The sequence below is a fragment of the Diplotaxodon limnothrissa genome, linkage group LG7, assembly GCF_057381915.1.
Source record: "Diplotaxodon limnothrissa isolate DT_005_m linkage group LG7, D_limnothrissa_male_GT1.1, whole genome shotgun sequence".
NCBI lineage: Eukaryota > Metazoa > Chordata > Actinopteri > Cichliformes > Cichlidae > Diplotaxodon > Diplotaxodon limnothrissa.
The window spans coordinates 34,695,734-34,707,890 of record NC_140602.1 but is presented as its reverse complement, the minus strand read 5'-3'; the positions used below and the strand labels follow the sequence as shown (position 1 = coordinate 34,707,890).

Sequence of the window (12,157 nt, the reverse complement as noted above, 5' to 3'; positions counted from 1 at the left end):
ACATGAATGTGCAAAATTTTGGACACCGGGCCTCATGTTTGCGATCCCTGCCTCAGAACATATCAACAAAGATGTGGTTTGATCTCCATTCGAAGAGGCAGAGACCTTCTGATGCAAACCCATTCATGTTGTTCTCTAAGCCTGTTCAGCTTCGATCTACATGAATGTTTCTCTGATGTCTGCCGTCTTGCCAGTTTACCGTCTCCACTCTAATATATTCACTGCTATTTGTTGCCGTGCTATTCAAAGATGTGCAGCAAGGTCATATTTCTTTCTTCAACTAAGCTCACTTTGGAGCATTGACTTTCTTAGACTTAATTTACAAATCACCCAATATTAATTTACTAAAGGTTTACTGAATGATATCAGGACTTACAGTAGGTACATGTGTATTTTTGTATTCTTTTAACTTTAAATATTTATCAGAATTAGACACTTGCTTGGTTTACAGCAATCACTGATAACTTTCCTCCTTTTCTTTCAAACTCATTTTATACAGAACATCATTAAAAATGAAGAAAGTGACTGATAAATGCATCAGTTAGTTTCACACAATTAGATCAGGGTTATTCGATGTCAGTGTATCGAATTCCTCCCGTCTGACAATCTTGGATTTGCCTGAAAAAACAAAAGCTGCACTTATCGGGAATTATGCAAAATTTCAAGTCTCTACTGTGGTTATTTTTCTACAGGCAGGGCTGTTTTTAGATGATTTTCTAGCATCGTTTTCAGAGGGCCCATTTGAAATCCCATTATCTAAAGTCCTTGAGCTGAACTTTTTTAGGATAAATATCTCACAGTATTGTTCTGAGAAAACAGATTCTCAGCAGCTAACACAGATTGGCCCTAAAATGTTTCAATATATGTGATCACTGACAGCAGATTTGGAAACCTGCAGATACCACACTTCTGTAGGTAAATCACACATAACCTTTAACTTATAAAGTGGAGTCAAAATGCACACAGTAGTGTAAGTTAGTGTTTACCTCTGTTTGTCTACACGGAGTTAAGAAAGTAGGTTTCTTACATGTGCAGTTTTTTTGAGGGTTTTTTTTTTTTTAACTCATGCTCTTCCAGACTAAACTTTGCTCACAGCTGCAGAGGTCAGAGCCTGTTAAATAAACACACCTGGGCTCCGCTACCATGTTCAAGGCCAATACCAGGTTCTAGAGAAGCTTATCATAACTTTTTAACATGTATTCAGGGCCTCGTTGTACCGGTGTTTGCACAAACAGACATAATTTCAGTTTTCATAATTTTTATGAGCCTTAGTTATGTCTAACGATCAGGCTTGATTGCCCTGTGTCCAACAGCAGCAGTAATTATAATGGGGACAAAGGAGGAAGTACACAAAGTATTCTCAGTGCTTCACTTGTTCCACATTTTTTCATGTTACAGCCTTATTCCAAAATGGATTAAATTCCTTTTTCACCTCAAAATTCCACACACACTACCAAATAATGACAACGTAAAAAGAAAACAGCTTGAAATTCTTGAAGTTTTTGTGTATATCACACAAATATATTGCTAATTAGTGAAAGCATTATTTTAAAAAATAACTAGCATTTAATAGAATCTGATATGATTGCAATTTTTAACACTGTGATATATTATATGTTTATGCCAACATATACTGCGATATATCATGGGTTTTTTTTTTCAACTGCAAATGATTCGCCTCAAAGTTACATTTTGTCAGTATCTGTTTTATCTAATAAGATTAAATTATCTCATGCCAAGTCTTTATTTTGCTCACCAACCTTTTTAACTAAAAAGTGTTGCCCACAGACAGAGTCAGAGCCATCACTCTGAGATTGAATGGGTCAAGTTGGCAAATACATCCAACCTGTTTGTGATAATACAGTAACTAACTGTGAGAAATTATTTAAGATCATAAATCTGTTTATGCTTGAAACTAGGGCTGGGCAATATGGCCTAAAATCCGTATCACAGTATAATCTGAAGCATGTGCGGTAACGATATATATCGCGATATATTCTTTTCCTCTGTATACCATGTTTTCCGCACTATAAGGTGCGCTTAAAATCCCTTAATTGTCTGAAAAATCGACAGTGCACCTTATAATCCGCTTTATCTATGAATTCTGGTTGTGATTACTGACCTCGAAACCAATTTTATGTGGTACAAGCGCTCAAAAATCTGTCAAAAATGTTTTAGAATGACTTTGGTAAGCTACGAAGCCGCACCACTTGATGGATTGTGGGAGCATTACAACTACCATAGTCAGGAGCCTCGTGGAGTAATCTGGGTCCAAAACTTCGTCTGCTTCAGGTCCTAAAGTCAAACGAACACTGCGGCATCACTGAGAGTTAAAAACTGTCTAAATTTTTCATCTTTAGTATAATGATCAGCGTTGCTGCTTTACCAAGTGTAACAATTAAGTTTAACATCCAAGCATGAAAACAGAATTTATTAAATTTAACAGAGTTAGAAGTTAGCAGGAAGTTAGCTCGCTAGTTTCCACCTAAACATGATATTGCATGTTCTGACTGAGAGATTTCTGAAAGAATTTAAACATACAGCTCTGCTATCACTTCCAGCATAAATGAAGACAGAAAACTAAACAACAGTGACTTTTGTAGAGTTAGTGAAGTTGGATTAGCTGGTATATAATGATGTGCTACGTGACCGCTAGCGACACAGCTATTTTAGCATAACAAACACAGTGAAGCTAGAGGATGAACGCTAACTTTTTCCACTCGATAAAGGTTAACGTGATGGTTAGAGACAAATGCAATCGCATGGCATGATGCTTTAAATGGACCAAACTTCAGTCAGGAGAACAACTGAGATAATCCATCCACAATACGAGGTTAGTCATTAATTTACTGCAACAACATGGAAATAGAGCAGCTGCGAGAGAATTCAACATTGATGAATCAATGGTACGGAAGTGAAGCGCAGTTTTTGGTTTTCCTCATATTCCAAAACGTGCTTCTTCTCTTTGCTATTACTGCCAAACGGCATAATTTGCAGATGATATTGCTTGCAGCCACTGCGATGCTTTCGACCAAAACAGGCTTGATGACACCATCAACATGCGCGATCGAGGTACAGTGGTATAGTCAAAATCTCTACTGTTACATTCCCCTGAGGGGTCTAGGCGGGGAGGGGGAAGTAACAAAAGTGACCGGGTCAGAAAAAGGAGTCAGGGAGGCAAAACAGTTAAATAAAACAGTTTTATTGAAGTAATTCAACTAAAGGAGACGGACAAGCCGTTATCACCATAAAAGAAACAAACAAAACTCAGGCGTCGGTCAGTAAGGCAAAAAGTCAAAAGGAAAGCGCAGCTCACTAGCTGGAAACCACAATACACAGCTCACTAGCTGGGAACCACAATACACAGCTCACTAGCTGGGAACCACAATACACAGCTCACTAGCTGGGAACCACAATACACAGCTCACTAGCTGGGAACCACAATACACAGCTCACTAGCTGGGAACACCACAAGACACAGCTCACTAGCTGGGAACACCACAAGACACTCAGCTCACTAGCTGGGCCCACACATAATGGCACTCTGGCCCAGAGCTCACCCTGCTCTGGGCTTAAATACCCTTAATTGCTGATGGGAGTCAGCTGTACAGGAGGGAAAGGTGGCACCTCAGGCAGGAGGTAGTGGGACACGCCCACACAGGCACCCTCAGGAGAGAGAGAGGCCCTGCTAGGGCCGTAACACTACCGTTGGCCAAATTCATATTGTTTCTACCGTATACCGTTTATACCGCCCACCCCTACTTGAAACAAAACAAAGGTTACAGTATAAATACTATCACTTTTCCTTTTCCACCCAGGGAAACTTTGTAAAATACAAATAAAAATTCCAGCGATTTGCAAATTTCACAACCCCATGTTTTATTTATAATAGAACAATGAAAAACATATGAAATGTTTAAACTGAGAAAATGTACAATTTTATGAAAAAAATATTGGCTTAATTTGAATGCAGCAGCACGTTTAAAAACAAAGTCTGGACTAGAGCTGGGCGATATATCGAGTTTTTAAAACATATCGATATATTTTTATACGAGATATAAGATGTGACAATATCCTTTATATCGATATAGTCTATGTTACGTTATACTTATAGTTGTGGAGCCGCAAGTTTGCCTCTCTTTCGTCTACTTTTGTCTCTACGCAACTTTACTCCGCCTCGCCTCTATCCTTCACTGAAGACAACTCCCCCTCCTCCCCCATCGCTTCACGTGCAGGCAGCGACAAGATGGACACGGCAAATCTCCGTTAACGAGTTACTGCGCATCGCCCCATGCGTGGGGCTGGACGGCGTCAACGTGTTAACGAGCTAACCATGCTAACGAGCTAACCGCGCTAGTCCCTACGGGCTGCATAGCCTAAAATCCTTTCATTCTCTCAAAAGTTGACAGCGCGCCTTATGTATGAATTCTGGTTGTGCTTGATGGCCACGAACCGATTTTATGTGGTACGCGGCGCTCAGCAATCTGTCAAAAATGTTTGAGTACGATTTTGGTCAGCTACGGAGCTGCACCGCTTGATAGATTGTCGGCGCATTACGGCTACCGAGGAGCCTCGCGGAGTGATACGTACTGTGCTTCAACGTAATATTACCGTATTGTGTGTGTATAAGGACCATAAATAGCACCTGTAAGAGACGTACGTGGTTATGAAGTGGATTTCAAACTCCAGGCTGTCAGTCACGCAGTAAAACTTGGAAATAGAGCTGCTGTGACATCTGTCTCTTTGTTACTATGCTCAGCGTCTTTTAGTTTACATTTTGACTGCACAATTGTGAGCTCTTTGTTATGCACAAAAACAACATTGTTTTATTTTATTTATGGAGCATTATTATTTAATGAATGCTCATAATTTATTTTTGAGTAATTTTTCATGTACATCTGTGCTGTATGTTAATAAAAGTGCTTGTGTGACATCTGGGACACAGTGTGACTAAGAACTCTCTTTTTGTTCTTACTTTGTGGCTTAAAAAAATATCGAGATATATATCTTATATCGCCATCCAGCTAAAAAATATCGAGATATGACTTTTGGGTCATATCGCCCAGCCCTAGTCTGGACAGGGCTGTGTTTACTACTCTGCAGCATCCACTCTTTCTTTTAACAAGTCTATAAACATCTGCGATAGCTGAGAGGAAGGTTGTCCCATATGTCTCATATAGGACTCTAGCTGCTCACCAGTCCTGAATCTTTGTCGTACAAATAGTTTAGGGTAGATCTGGATCGCAGGCAATAGCTGCAGCTTCCGGTTTAGCATCGTCTTGCTGAAATATGCAAAGCCTTCCTTGAAAAAGACATCATCTGAATGAGAGCATTGTTGCTCTAAAGCATTGATGGTGGTGCCTACTGACAATAATGCAGCCCCAAACCATCAGAGATGCAGGCTTTTAAAGTGAGTGCTGATAAAAAGCCAGATGATCCCAGAGGATGTTTTCCAAAAAGAATTTGAGATTTCAGTTTGTCTGACCACAGAACAGTTTTCTACTTTACCTCAGTCCAGTTTAAATGAGCTTTGGACGAGAGAAGATGGCAGTGTTTCTGGATCATGTTTACCTCTTTGCATGAACAAATGCATTAACCTGCATTTGTGGATGACACAGTGACCTGTGCTCACAGACAGTGGTTTCAGAATCATGCCTATTTTTAATGCAGTGCTGTCTGTGGGACTATAGATCACAGTATCCAATACTGATTTTCAGTCTTGGCGCTTGCACACAGAGATTTCTCCAGATCTTTTAATGGCATCATGCAATGTGGATGATGAGATATTAAACCCTTGGTCATTTTATACTGAGGAACTAAAACTGTTTCACAATTTGTAAGCACAGCTTTAACTCCATTTTCCAGCCCTTTTAAAACTACTCATACTTGTCTTGAAATTATGCATTTTCTCAGTTTAAACATTTCAGGACCTTAAAAAAAATGAAAACAAAACAGTAAAATATCTTTTGGGTGAGACTGCATTGGGGTTTTTTTTTTTTTGTTTTTTTTTAACTAGGACAGGGCTGTCAGATTTGATGAAAACAGGAAACTTAACACCGTGACAGGCAGGGAAATTCCACCTTAGGTTTAAGACTTTAAAGCTTTGCACTCAGTTACTTCACAAAACATCCAGCCACGTTCAAATGAGATTTTATTCCTGCAAATAAGAAGAGAATTTTCTCATTAAGAAAAGCCTCTTAGTTCAATATTTGATGGAAGTCTGTTTTTCCCTTCAGCTTCGAGATGTTTTGGAAAGACATTCTTCTCAGCACATCATCTCCAGCACCACCCTCCATTCATTAAAAACCAGACTTTCTTCTAATTCTTCAAACTGGTCTGAGGAATAGTTCTCCAGGATGTCACTCACATTCAGTGCAGTCCTTGTATCTGATCATTTTCAGAGGAATTTTGTTTTATTTGTTTGTTTGTTTAAACAGTATCTAAAAGTCAAGCCGTAAAGAAATAGGAAAAATTCCAGCAAGACCTGACACAGGACCTGAAAGATACATCTGTGTCCTCAGCAAATCCATCTACTGTTCACTGAAGCTTCTCAGAAATTGTCTCAGTGTAAGGTTGGTTATCAAGAAGCCATTCCAAGGGAAACAGGGAGAAAATACTGAAGTATGCCATAATATACAAGAACTGGAATAAAAACAGTGACAACAGGTCTTATGAATCCATATTTAAAATTGATAGTTCAAATTGTTGTCATGGAGTTCAGAGAGGCTGTGTCATGGATTGGGGCTAAATTTGCGGTGTTGGGGATATTGTTAAAGTTGATTAGGAAATTATGAATGAAGGAAGTACAGTAAGATTTTGATCTACCATTCTGATTCCATCTGGAAGGCATCTGATATGCTTAATTTTTCAGCATGACAGTCTCAAACACACTGCCAGTGCAGTAAAAGCAGACCTGGATAGAAAAGATAGCAGACAATGGAACAGAGCAAAGAGCTTTGAACGTCCCTTGAGAGACCCGGAGAAGTAGTCCTGAAAACTACATAAAGAAATTACAAGAATAATTGCATTTGCATGTTTCAATAAATCTCTGCACCTACTTCCTATTTTCCTGATAAAATACAGAGACATTGTCAACCTTAGTTCTTAGCATTCTCCCCAGATGATTCAGTTTTTGACTCATTCAGTTAGAGAATCTTCTTCCTGGAAATCCAAGAGTCCTCTAGCACAGCAAGTACTCCAGATGACCGCTAAAGCTCTGTTAGAGTGGTAGAGGCATCCCAGGCTATTTTGAGGCCCTAGTTACTACTGGTGGCCCTAAATATCTTTCGTTTTTGAGTTATTGAAGCCAACGTGTTCACAGGAACCCTCAGAGCTTTAGAAACGGTTTCATACCCTCTCCCTGATCAGCACCTCGCCACAGGTTTTAACGGATTTTGTCCTGACATGCAGCGTTAATTATAGGAGCTTAAATGCACACTTTTGAACGTCTCTAAACTATTATGTCTAGTCCCCTAAGGTTGCCACGAGAGGAGCCTAGACAGGTTCTAGATGCATTTTCAAAAATTGCTGATTCAAACAAGATACATCTAATGCCACTTTGCATTCAGAGTCATATAATCACATAGTGCTGTGCCAAAGTTTTGAGTCACCCCTCATTTCTAACTTTCATATTATCAAAATATATTTTCACTACATGTTAGCTGAAGATATTAAACATGGAATGCAGCGCTGCAATTCATCATAGTGTAGGAGTTAATTATTTCCCTTTGTAACGTTCCTAAAATCCATGAGGCATTTGGAGTATTTCACTTTTAGTGTCATTGCCAAATATTTGATTATTTTTTAATTGTTTTTCCAATAATCAACGAATTGATTAATATGTGCTTCTTATGTAATCCCCCCCCCCCCCCCCCCCAAGTTCTGTTTTGTGTGACAATCCAAAAAGTAAACTTCTTTTAGGTTTCGTAAAGATCTAAAACCCCAAAATTGCTCAGTTTACTCATTTAAGACGAAGGAAAGGAGAAAATCCTCAGGAAAAGACACATGAAAAGAAATCCACATGACTAGAGAATTTTTGCTTGGAAACATTACATAGCTTAATTGATTAATTAGTATTTTCTCAAAGTAATAATAATAAATAACCAAAGTAAAAATTAAATTAGTATTAAAGTAGTTCTAAACAAATGTAATGAGCAGGTGGCAGCACCCTTACTGTTTACACAGTCGGAGTTGTGTCCTTTCCCCTCTTCAGGCTAACCTCATGAAAACGTGAACGAGAAGCTCTGACAGTATCACACACAACACAAGCAAGGCTTAATCTACTGCGTGTGGGATTCCCAGATCCACTGGTGGCTTTTAGATCCGCGTGGGTTACAACACACATCTGTAACTCACCGCAGTGTGCTCGGTCCTGGAGGTCTCACTGCTGTCCTGGGTAAAGCTGTAGCAAAGGCGAACGCACGCAAGAAGGAAAAAAAAAACTAAAACTCCTACTTCGCTCAGGAAAAAATGACCTCCGGATTATCTCTGCTGCGAGCCGTGATGGTTTTTATGTTACTTTTATTTTTGTATTTGTTCACAGAATGCGGGATGAGCTGGCAGCGCTGTCGAAGAACGCCTCGCTGTGTGTCAGTCGGCAGCAGCTGTGATGTGTTTACGCTGTGGAGAAGCAAAGAGTGGCGCCATCTACCGGTGGAGTCTGAGAACAGCAGGAAAACAGTGAGAAGGCGCTTACCGGACACTTTATTAGGTACACCTTGCTCCTGTCTGTCTTCATGGATCTGTGGGATTTAGATGTGGTGACTGTGGAGGCCATTTACGCACAGTGAAGTCATTTTCATGTCCATGAAACCAGTTTGAGACATGGTGTGTTCTCCTTTGTGCTCATAAAGGGATGGGCAAGGTTAGCAACGATCAGGTAGGCTGTGCTGGTAAATGATCCAGGGATCCATGTTGTTTATGCCAAATTCTGAGCCTTCCATCCAAATGTCACAGCAGAAATCTATTTTGGTGAGCCTGTGTGGATTGTAGCTTCAGTTTCCTGTTCACAGCAGACAAGAGTGGCACCTGGTGTGGTCTTCTGCTCCTGTAGCCCATCTGCCTCAAAGTTTTGCATAAGATGTGATGCTTGTCTGCACACTTTGGTTGTAATGATGGGTTATTTGAGTTTCTGATGTCTTGCGGTTGAAGCAGTGTGGCCATTTTCCTGTGAACTCTGTCATCAACAAGTACCTTTTTTTTTTTTTTTTTTTTACCAGAGAAAAGGACTTGTGACCCAGAGAACTGCCACTTACTCAGTGTCCTTTCTGTAAATTCGAGAGATGGTTGTGTGGGAAAACTAGATCAGTAGTTTCTGAAATACACACAACAGCCTGCCCCTCTTGACCATTTTTACATGCCTAAATGTACTGAGTTGGTGTCACAAATACTGAGATCCTATATGTTAGGGCAAGAGAAGAACATGCTGGGAAATTTAGGAGAAGTGGACATTTGCTATTTATTTTTCCCAAATTTGCCTTGTTGGCAGCTTTTGTCTTGTAAAGTTTTTTTCTCATGAAATTTTCAGGTTTTTCTAATAACTTTGTCACATATTTAACAATAAATCTGCATTTGTTCTCATTAATTCAATTTAGTCAATATTTGACAATATTGACAATTTTTTCTTGCAAAATGCAAAAAATTGCCACGTTTTTTCTCAATTTGCTGTTTTTGTGTTTCTCAATTTCTCCTAAATATGACACTTTTTGTCTCCTGAATATGACCAAATTCATATTTTTTCATGTGAATTTGCTAGATCTTTATTTTTTCCCTATATATTTCTATTTTTTTGAGTAAGTAATATACCAATTTTTTTCCAAAACATTTGCCTTATTTCTTCCAATTTTAACAATTTTTTCTTGTTGATTTACAAAATTTACAAAAAAACTAAACCTTTTAGTATTTTCTTAGTCTTGTATTTTTTCACTCTCACCTTTTGTCCTTTGCAATAATCATAAGTGTGTCATGTGCATTTGTCTTTATTTGTTTTATAAAAAATGTCAATATTTTTCTGTCAATGTTGAAAATGCTCTGGGAAAAAAATGGATAACACAGTATCATCTGAACAATTTCATATATTTACATAATTACGTGCATTAGTCAACCTTTTTAATAAAGCTCTTACAGCTAATTGGTAGCTGCCGTGGGTGCTGAGAGAAACTGTGAGAGAAACTTAACAAATGGCTGAAAAAAGCTCAGCTTCAGCTTGGACTCTACACGTAGACTAACAGAGCGAATGCCTCCCAGCCTGTGGAGTCACATTTCAGTGCTTTTCCATTCAGCAGTACATGTGAGTCCTTACCCAATCATATGTCAGCTACAGCTTGTTTTTGACCCTGTCCTCAGACCACCCCTCAAACCACCCAGCACTCTCCACATGCTGGGTGGTTTGAGGGTAACATATAGGATCTCATAGCACACACAGAGACACACACATATTCTGCAGTTTTGATATTTGAGATAGGACGCAAACTCAGTCAATATAGGTGAAAAGTTCTGGTTATAAAAGAAGCCTGCTGTTAGTGATATTAGACTCTCAGGGGAAGAGGATACAAAATCACAGAACACCCTGTTAATTTAATATGTTGAAATTCTCACCAGGTATATACTTAGACTGCTCTTACAGTTCAGTCACAGTAACTCAAAGAATCTCATAAAAATTATTATCATCAGTATCATCATGATTTGGAGCTGCTTTGTTTTTGGTCGGATGAAGAGCAGATGTGGTTGAATCTTTACCAAGATGCATTAAATAGGTTGACTTTTTTTCATATGTTGATGTATTTTAAAGTAAGAATCCTGAATTTATTCCAATAGAGATGGTTTAGACATGTGCAGGGGAAGGGTGGTGGATATATTCAGGAGGAAAAGGGAAAGGCCGCAGAGGAGGTTCATGGATGTGGCGAAGGAGGACGTGCAGAGGGTTGGTGTGGCAAAGGAAGATGCAAGAAGAGAGTGAGGTGAAGGAAGAGGATTTGCTGTGGTGACCGCTAAATGGAACTGCCGAAAGAAGAAGAAGATGTATTTGGCATAACTTACAGAGGTTCAATAAAGACGTCCCCAAAATATTTAACAATTATCTCCATACTAGTTTTTTGTTTTGTTTATTGTTGCATACATGCCTTCTTATTTTACTAAACTGTTACCTGGATTTCACCTGGAAGTCACCCCCTGAAAGGCCTCATGGGAAACTGGTTCCTATGTGTAGTTCTTCAAGTGGAGTGTGTCTGCTGTGCAAAATGAGTCTGTGCTGTGTTGTGTGGCCTATAGTGAATATCCTGTTTGTACAAGTGTGAGTGTTCACTTATGTATCATGTGTGTAAAATCCATATATTCATGTTACTTTGGCAAGGTTTAGGGAAAGAAAACATGTTAATCTTTCTAAGACATTTCCGTTTCAGTTTTTATTTGTCATATGCAAGTTAGCACAGGGTCAACATTGCAATGAAATGTATTTGACGAGGAGCAGACAGTCACTCAGCAGTATAGTATGTAAAAAATAGTAAGAGCAAATGCTCTAGCACATTTGATGCTAGAGTTATATTATTATTCAAAATACTAATCACCCGAACGACAACACTTCACAAAAAAAAAAGAAAAAAAAAGACATGAGCAAGAATTTATAGTCCTGTGTCCTGAGCATCCATCAAGCACCACTACAGCACAGGCTTGTGATACTGTCACAGTGGTAACCAGTGCCCTCTAGAGGACCAAGTGTGCACACAGGCAGAAACACAATAGAACTACAGCTTCTATTATTATGCTCCATCAGGCTGACAAAAATAGAGGCTACTGTGCTTTTAAACATCATTAGCAAACTTTTACATTTTTTGGGTGTGATCTTTCTTTTCTATTTTTTTAGTTTCACACATAATATCTTCTTGATCTACTGATTTTACACACCAGGTGAAAGATTTTCTGCTTTCTCAATCATGCCTTACACATTATGTTTAGACCACCGAAGGGCAACTTCGTCATTTTAGCACCAATTAATGTAAAAATCCTGGTTAATTCCTAAGACTTGAACTATTTCTTGCAGCTATTTGTTGCATAATGACAGACCACTGCTGGGCTATAATCCAGTCTGCCTGTATAAGTTCTACCTCTGACGGGAGTTTTAAGTACTTGAAATGAAGGCATCTGGACTTATGCCAGTATT

General features: G+C 39.0%; 1 protein-coding gene across 2 annotated transcripts in view; it reads right to left on the bottom strand.

Annotated features, from left to right (window-relative positions):
- Nucleotides 1-8,619, bottom strand: part of LOC146628654 (growth hormone receptor-like) — a 32,053-nt gene extending 23,434 nt beyond the window's left edge. Inside the window, exon 1 of one of the 2 annotated variants that reach the window (XM_085359628.1) lies at nucleotides 8,356-8,619. The gene's annotated coding sequence lies outside the window, so the exon portion shown is untranslated. Of the gene's footprint in view, nucleotides 1-8,173; nucleotides 8,313-8,355 lie in introns of those variants that run through there. The other variant, XM_085359630.1, reaches the window with a different exon arrangement.
- Between the last annotated feature and the right edge of the window lie 3,538 nt (nucleotides 8,620-12,157).